The following is a 7,634-nucleotide window of genomic DNA, read 5'->3' as shown; positions in this document are numbered from 1 at the left end:
GCCTGTTTCCGATTCTGTGCCTCCCTCTCGCTCTGCCCCTCCCCCGTTCATGCTCTGTCTCTCTCTGTCCCAAAGAAAAAATAAATAAACGTTGAAAAAAAAAAAAAATAATAGCCAGAGCTGCTGGGCATTCAACACAGCGGCCACCACGAGCCCTGCACAAAGTCACATCCGCTCTCCCACTTCCCTCAGAGGCAAATCCCGAGTCTTCCCCGGGTGCCCCCGGGGCCCCTCCTGATCTCCTCTCTTGCCTCGCCCCTCACATCTCCAAATTCTTGTCCTCTCTTGTTCCCTCCAGCCACCTTGGTCCCCTTGCTGCGGAAAGTCCAGGCACGCTCCTACCTTGGGGCTCTGCGCTGCCTGCCCCCCCTTCTTGGAATACCCCCCACTCCACCATATCCTATTGGCTTAACTCACCGCACCCTCCAAATCTGGGCTTACGTGCCCCCCACTACCGCTGCTCTTGAAGTCCCCTCCGCCCTGACCTGCTTTCTCTTCTCCCTAACTTCCGTGGGACTATCTCATTCTTTCGGGCACGGCCTCTTTCCGCCCGAGAATATTAGGCCTAGGGGGTCGAAGGTTCTGCCGTCGTTCCGTCTTGTTCGCCAGTGTGTCCCACCCACCCAAGCGGGTCTGGTGCCTCCCGGGTGCTCACCAAATCACCTTCGAATATCCAACGGCGAAAATGTGTTGGGTGCCGAGTACGCGTTCCCATTAGGCTGGACACGGTAGTACTTGCCCATCGGTGAGGAAGATCGATTGCTGACCCCATTCACAAGGGAAACTGAAGCAGAGACAGGTGGATCAGCCCGTCCAGGGTCGCACAGCTCAGTCAGCGATGAAGCCAAGAGTCAAACCCAAGCGCTCAAGTCCCGGGACCACACCAACGACACCGAAACAAGGGATCGTCTAGGACGGGGGTGGGGGCGGGGGTGGGGGGGGATGCTCTCAGCAGGCAAGTTTCGCCCGCGGTAGCCAGCAACCTGCCGCTCCCACGTGCATTCTGCTGGGCAGCTGCACCCCAAGTCCCTCCACGGAATCGTTCCCTCTTCCACCTTGCAGTCCGTGGGACTCGGTTCCTGAGCAAGGGTGAAGCGCGTGAGGCCAGAAAGCCGATCGGCAGGCGGTGGGCCTTGGGTCTTGGTGATTGGCTCGGGGGTGGTCACGTGACCCGACCCGCGCGGAGAAGGCTGGGCCAGGACGGTTTCACCCCCCGCAGGACGGCGAGGCTGGGAAGCCGTTGGCACCGCCTCCGGAGCTTGCGGGGGACGAGGCTGTGCAGGAAGAGGGTTAACGCGAAGGGGGTTGAGTCGGTGAACAGTGGGAGAGGCCCTGGGGCTGCCCACTAGGCTTGTCTGAGGCCTTGAGATGCTCGTGCCTCGCTCCACCATCGCCTGTGGGTAATGGCCCTCCTTCCGTGGTGACCCAGTGAGTAGAACACGTCCCCTTCCTTTGACGTTCTTTTCTTTTCCCTTTCTCTCTGTCTCTCCCTTTTTCTCTTTCCTTCTTTCTTACCTTTCAGCCTCACCTCGCTTCCTTTTTTCTTTCCTCTTTCCTTCCTTGCTCTCTTTCCCCTGTTCTTTCTTTTCTGTCTTCCAACCCGTCTCCCTTTTCCTCCCTTTTCTTTTCTCCTCCTTCTCTCTCCTCTCCTCTGTCCTTTCCTCCTCTCTTCTCGTTTCTTTTTTTTCTTCTTTTCCTCCCACTCCCTCTTTCCCTGCCTGCCTTCCCTCCCTCACATTAACTGCGTGGTGGCACTAGGTACCCCAAACGATCCTGCACTGAAATATTTTCGCCCATTTTATTTTTACAGCAACCGTATTAGGTGGAAATCTCCCATATTCCCATTCACAGGCTGGGAAGCACGCCCAGGGTCGCCCCGTAGGTAAATGACAGAGCCAGGTTTCAAATCCAGGCATTCTGAGCCCAGCCCGTCAACTCTTAATGACCAGGGGTACACTGCCTCCCTTCTGGAGCGCAGGGTTATGTGTTGGGCAGGCCAGAGTGGACAGAGGAAAGGGTGACCGCAAAGTCAGCCAAGTGTGAATACAGGTAGCGGAGCAAAGGGCAGACCAGCACCGTGTTTAAGAACAAAGCTTTGCGTTCAGGTCCGTTCCGGTTTGAGTTCTGCCTCTTCCATAGACCAGTCGTGTGAACTCGGCACGTTAATTAACCTCTCTGAGCTCTTGGAGTGTCGTCAGTGTAGATCAGTGCCTATTAGCCCTCTTGAAATCGTGTTTAACTGAAAAAGTGGATGCCAAGTGTTACTCTACAGTTTGGCACACAAGTGAAAGCTGCTACGATCCTAACGGATTGTATATAATCACTATGAATATTCTCCTTACTAGGGACCCTGGACACCGTCCGTCTTAGCCGTGGTTGCCCCGAAGACAGACGGCAAGAGTGTTTTCTCCCTTGTGACCTTAGCCGGCAGTCCCTAGTCGAGCTTCCCTTTTGGAACTGAGGACTGCTTATATGCTACTGGAAAAAAAAATCCATCTAAACGAGGCCAATTGAATTTTGTCAACTTCGGAAGAAACAAGGACGATGCGCAGCCTTCAGGATGTGACTGTGTTTAAAGAGATGTTCTCCGACATACAGACATGCCCCAATGAGGGGTGAATTAGTCTGAGTCCTTCCTGGGTGATATCAAGCAGACAGTTCTTTCAGAATTAGCCATCTGGCCTCCTCAAGCGCCGGTGTTGTGCCACAGGGTGTAGACCTTCGCAAGCAGGGGTGTAGCGTACAAATAGGAAACGTCTCCCGGATCGCGCATTAACACAGCCACGGAAAATGGCATTTTAATAAATGTGTTCTCCAAATGGAGGCAGTTGGAGTGCAGACTTTCTTTTCTACTCCGAGAGAAACAGAATGTTTTGGCTACGTACAAACCACGCCGGGAATACTTCCTAAATACGCATGTTTTCTGCGTGTCAGTTTCACTGCATGTTGCAGATCATTTTCGAGACTCCTCGGGGATAATAGCCCCCAAAAAAACATGATTCTCCTCGACTTGAGCGAGCAGAAGTCACGATACCTGTTTCGCCTTTGGGGGTTTGCGGCCGGCCTCTCCCTTCCCCACCCCCACCCCCCCCGCCCCGTTTCTTCCCCACTTCCCAGAACTGTTCAGTTGTATTTACTTGCCGGGAACAGCAATAGTTCTGTGCATCAGCACTGACCAGGAGATATTTGGAGTCAAAGCGCTTTGCCAGTTTCTATTTTCTTCACAGCATTCCTTCCCACTTCTACTTTGACTGAAAAAAGAAGAAAAGCCCTGACTTAAGAAAACTTGATCTGTTTAGAACAGACTGGCTCCAGCTACTCCTTCCTGTGCTCCCGGAGACAGAAGGAGGAGTGGAGGCGAGAGGGCCTAGAAGATTCCAGGAGGTGCGGGGCGGGGGGGAGGGGGGTGCCAGGAGAGGGCAAGGGCGAATGGGGCCTTCCCCACGGGGAACATTCAATAACTCTCTTACCTTTTATGCTGTAGGACAGGAGCTCATTTGCTCGATTTGGGGTGACAGCAGCCGGTTTTGTTATACCGCGGAGCTGGAGTTTTAAGTAAGTGCCGCTCGCAGAGGCCGAAGGCAGCAGCCGTTATCTTAGCCGTGGGAGGGCATGGAAATCGGAGGCGGTTTGGCAAGGCAGCATAAATCCAGTGTTTGTGAGGGCCGACCCAGCCAGGGAGGAAGGAATGCACAGTTTCCCTTTGACGGTGTGATTTCCTGCTCCTCGTTGGAGAGCTTGTCTGGACTCCGTGCAGAAGCAAAATCCGCATCAATTACTTGAAAGGAAACCACCCCTACTCCTGAAGGTTTGGCAGCAGAAATCTTCATTGTTGAGAAAGGGGAAGGAAAAAAAAAAAAAAAAAGCCTAATGAACTCCCCTCTCTTCGGTATTTTCAAAGGCCTCTTCTGTTTGGTGGCTGCCTCTATTTTTTTTCCTTTTTTCCACAGAGTTCTTAGGGACGCTCATTAGCCCCTCAATAAATGCGACTTTAAGGGCTTGTAACTTTGTCGTTAAATCTTCACTCCGAGATGAATTAAGGTTGTAGCCGAGAAATGCCCTCCCCACACCCCCCAGCAAGCTTCTTTACGATTACCAAAAAGGCAGGAAAATAGATTTGCGGAGGATTTTCGGTACTCATTTGCGTGCCTCGCTGTCACATAGTGATTAATTCGGGGCCACTTAAGTTTTTCTAACTTTCATCCATAATGGGCACGTTGACATTTTTATTTGAATCTCTTTACGCCATCCAAAATAATCTCCTTCAGCAACAGAAACTGCCGGTTAATTGCCACGGACCAGCTGTTACCGCCTCCCAGCCGACAGCCCCTTTCAGGATGGTTCTGAGCTCGGTGCCCGTGGAACGCACAGGCCGGCGACAGTAGCGTGTCAGGTGGATTGATTGAATGGCCCCCTTGTTCCTGACTGGCTGTGTCTACACTGGTATCGGGGCCAAACAAAGCCCTTCACGTCTAAATATAGCATTTTCTTTGGCCCTGGGCCCTCACTGTCTTGTTTTTCCATTCTTCCCCGCTCTAAAACAAACACGAGAGAGCCCCCACTTGAACATGACTTATTTTTACCCAGATTTGCATATTCCATGGGTCAGCCTGTGTCCTGGAAATAGAACTTCATGCACAATTAATTTGATTTTCTGGTTAATTGAAGGCTAACCAGAAAAAAAAAAAAAAAACTGCTTTGGAAATTCACCCCTGCTGCAGAGTCTTCTGCAAACGTGGCCAGAGGCTTTCGGAGAAGGCGAATCTCAGAAGTAAGAGAGGAGTGGGCATCCGTGTGCACACATCCCTAGTCGGTGGAAGGCAGTGTCTAAGGATCCGGCCACGCTCTCCAGAATTGACGTCTTGCACAGCAACCCCTTCCAGTTTTGAACGGTTTTTCAAAATTGTTCTTTAGGTGTTTCCTCCTTGTGTTTCCTGCCTTGATATTTAGTGAATGTTTTGTTGTTGTTGTTGTTTTTCTTGATCATGGCCTCCAGGACCCCACGTTGGCCATTGGCCTGTGGCTGTGGGGTTCCTGGGCCACGGACGTGTGCAAGGTGACTGTCTCAGAACCATGGGTCTTCGGCAGACATCACAGATTCTCCAAACTGTTTTCTTATCTTCCGTTCCTCTCCAAGGGTGGCCTGAGTGAAACAGTTCCAGATATTTGGAATTGAGTTAGATAAGGTTCTTCATCAGTTCTGTCTTAGGGCACTGGGAGACTAGCCCTTACAGAACGTTGATCTGACTCGAAGCCAAAAAAAAAAAGAAAGAAAACCAGGAAAGGAAGAAAGAAAAATGACTAATTTAAAATGATCTAGGGGCGCCTGGGTGGTTCAGCCGGTTAAGCATCTAACTCGTGGTTTCAGCTCAGGCCATGATCTCACCTTTCGTGGGTTCGAGCCCCACATCGGGCTCTGTGCTGACCGTGTGGAGCCTGCTAGGGATTCGCTGTCTCTCTCTCTCTCTCTCTCTCTCTCTCTGCCCCTCCCCTACTCACTCGCTCTGTCTCTCTCTCTCTCCCCAAAATAAATAAACTTAAAAAAAAATGATCTAGCTACCAGATTTTGATCATCAAAGTAATATGTGCTATATAGTAAGTTCAACCAATACAGAAAAGTAAAAGAAAGTGGAAGCCCCTCAAAAGTCTGGCAGAAATAAATATTTCACCATTAAAAAAAAAAAAAAAAAAAAAAAAAAAAGCATGTGGCCCAGGCCCAAGTGGAGGGCGGCATGGCTCTGAATCGAGATGTGATTACTGGGCAGGCTTCTGCAGCGTAGGCCTCTTGGTTCAACCTGCCACCCACTTCCTCTGACTTCAAGCATCAATAGAAACACCACCCAGCCTGCCAGTTCTTCTGGAAGACCCAATGGAGAACAAGGTCATTCAGGGACATGTAAGGAGAATGATAGCCATACCCTGCCTAGCCCCAGAGCTCTGTCTTTGGACCACGCCGTCACCAGAAAGCGGCTCATTTGTGCTGTGTTTATTTAGCCCACGGTAAGGAGCGACATAGCATGCCCGGTCAATCACCTGCCTTCTTTGTCCAGCCTCCGTGCGGCCTTGAATCCTCCTCACGACGGGGTTCTGCGAACTCGCCCCCGAACAACCCGAGCGGGCACTAGGCAGGCACCCGCCGGCCCGACTTTTTTACTCTGGCTCTGGGAATTTTGCAACTGTGCTTGCTCTCGCGTGAACGTGGAACTTCTCAGCAGTTCTCGTTGCCCCCTTTCGGAGGGCCCTGAGCATAAAGCTTATTTTCAGATGAAGCATCTGGAAAATGTTTCTCCCCTCTGGAAAACTGTGTGTTCCAGGGAAGTGAGGCGATGTCGTTGGCCACCATTCCCCTTTCACTCTTGCTGCCGGGAGGCTCTGAGTCTGAGATCTGGAAGCTCAGTGATAGCAAATACAATGGGCCTTACAATTACCCCATTTGCAACCTTCTTTTTTCTTGCTCAGAGTTGCTGCCAGCGCGCGTGTGTGTTTCGTTGTGAACCGTGTCCTACCAAAGAGGCAGAGGAAGAAACAAACAAACACCCAAATAAAAAACTCACGCAGCCAATCTAGTGTCTTCTAAATCCAAGCCGCCAGTCTGAGAGCTCTTCCTGTTTTCCTTCCGCTTAAAAACTCAACGCCCATGACTTTGCACTCTAGGAAGAAAAATTGGCTGCCAGGACAATGTAATTGGACAGAGGAAATCAAATCGGATTGATGGCCTGGATACAGGAGGTCTTTATTTTCGGCCCTTTGTGAAGGTGGCTGTGGCCCATTTTACAGACAAGCAAGGGCACACGTGAAGAGGACCCAGCTCCTCGGGGCCACCAGAGTACGCCTGAGTGGCTCGTCCCTCCAGAGTCCTGCCTCCGGGCCACTGTGGCTTGTCATCACAAGTGCTTCTGTACTCCCTGGTCATCTCCAATGCCGCCGATGAGCGAGCTCCATTTTCTGCCATGTTTCCCACTCCGGGTGGCCCCGACTTTAGGAAAAGCATGAGATCTCTAGACGAAGGAAGGAACCTCAGACACTTGGCTTCCGAAGCGCACCTCCCACCCCCCACCCCAATATGGAGGAGCGATCTGAATACACAAAATTCGGAAAGCATACACAGAATGGTTGTTTAAAATTCACAGCTGTCAACATCAAGTGTTCGGTGTGAGAGAAAGAACGTACGAAACATCAGGTTAACAAAATAGCCGCGGACGGATGGGGTTCGTGGCTGGGACCAGGCTGGCATTGTCTGCGCCGGGTCGCAGAGGCTCATTTGCATTTCAGAACAAAGGTTCCCTGTTGGAGACCCTTTCTCTCCAGCCTCCTCCCCAAAAAGGCGCCTCACCATCCGCACTGAGGATCGCCCGGCCTCGTCCCCTCACCCGAAACCTACAGGAACGAACACAAATCTGTTATTTTAACACAACGTGGGCACAAAGTGATGTTTTCACTCCGAATAAAGCCCGGGGAAGCCAAAGAATGGGGCCTTTTATTTGCAGGAGATACTCAAAGGAAGCGGGATTGAACTGCAGGCCAGGGGAGATGAATAAAGTTGTTAGAGATTTTGCAGCCTGTGGTCTGGGAGCCCCACTGTAAGCTCCCCCCCCCCCAGACTGGCAGCTTGAAGCACTTTGCATCAGAATGCA

General features: G+C 51.4%; 1 long non-coding RNA gene across 1 annotated transcript; it reads left to right on the top strand.

Annotated features, from left to right (window-relative positions):
• Window positions 1-930: 930 nt before the first annotated feature.
• On the top strand, window positions 931-2,823 carry LOC122494211. The gene is made up of 2 exons (XR_006300124.1): window positions 931-1,428; window positions 2,346-2,823. It is a non-coding gene; the product is annotated as an uncharacterized LOC122494211 (long non-coding RNA).
• The last annotated feature ends 4,811 nt before the right edge of the window (window positions 2,824-7,634 follow it).

Source organism: Prionailurus bengalensis, chromosome E2 (genome assembly GCF_016509475.1).
Source record: "Prionailurus bengalensis isolate Pbe53 chromosome E2, Fcat_Pben_1.1_paternal_pri, whole genome shotgun sequence".
Classification (NCBI taxonomy): domain Eukaryota; kingdom Metazoa; phylum Chordata; class Mammalia; order Carnivora; family Felidae; genus Prionailurus; species Prionailurus bengalensis.
Note: the sequence above shows the minus strand (reverse complement) of the source record. Positions and strands in the feature narration are given on the sequence as shown.